Here is a 558-nt window from a genome sequence, read left to right as displayed (position 1 = left end):
TAGATTTAGAATATGAATTAGCTATGATTCTAGTTCATAAAGCATTCAATCATGAATAAACTGCCATTTAGCTATTTTTAATTATATCATACTTACAAAATCCTACTTCTGCTACTCCTCAAAAATCGAGATCTTGATAACAGCTCACATATAACAATGCAGTTTTCATCCTATGCCCTTGACTCTTCCTACCTCAGGTAACTACCATTCTGAAACTTGTGGTTATCATTTTTCTGCCTTTTTATATAATTTTATGATGCCTATATGTATTCTTAGAGAGTATTTGAATTTTAGTTTTCTAAAAAGTGCATCTTGTTATATATATGAAAATATATTTATAAATGAACTTTCGGATTTACTTTCACTTTATTTATATTTCTAAAGCCTATATGTATTGTTACATGTCACTGTAGTTATTTTACTCTCGCGACTGAATAACCTACTGAGTAAATATACCGCAGTTTAGTCATCCTCCTTCAGGGGACAGGTATTTGGGTTGTTTCCAAAGCCATTGTGAACACTGGTGCTATAAAACAGCCTGTCCATGTCTTCTATTGT

Source organism: Colobus angolensis, unplaced genomic scaffold (assembly GCF_000951035.1).
Source record: "Colobus angolensis palliatus isolate OR3802 unplaced genomic scaffold, Cang.pa_1.0 Scaffold105, whole genome shotgun sequence".
NCBI classification, from domain to species: domain Eukaryota; kingdom Metazoa; phylum Chordata; class Mammalia; order Primates; family Cercopithecidae; genus Colobus; species Colobus angolensis.
This window is presented reverse-complemented; position numbering follows the sequence as displayed.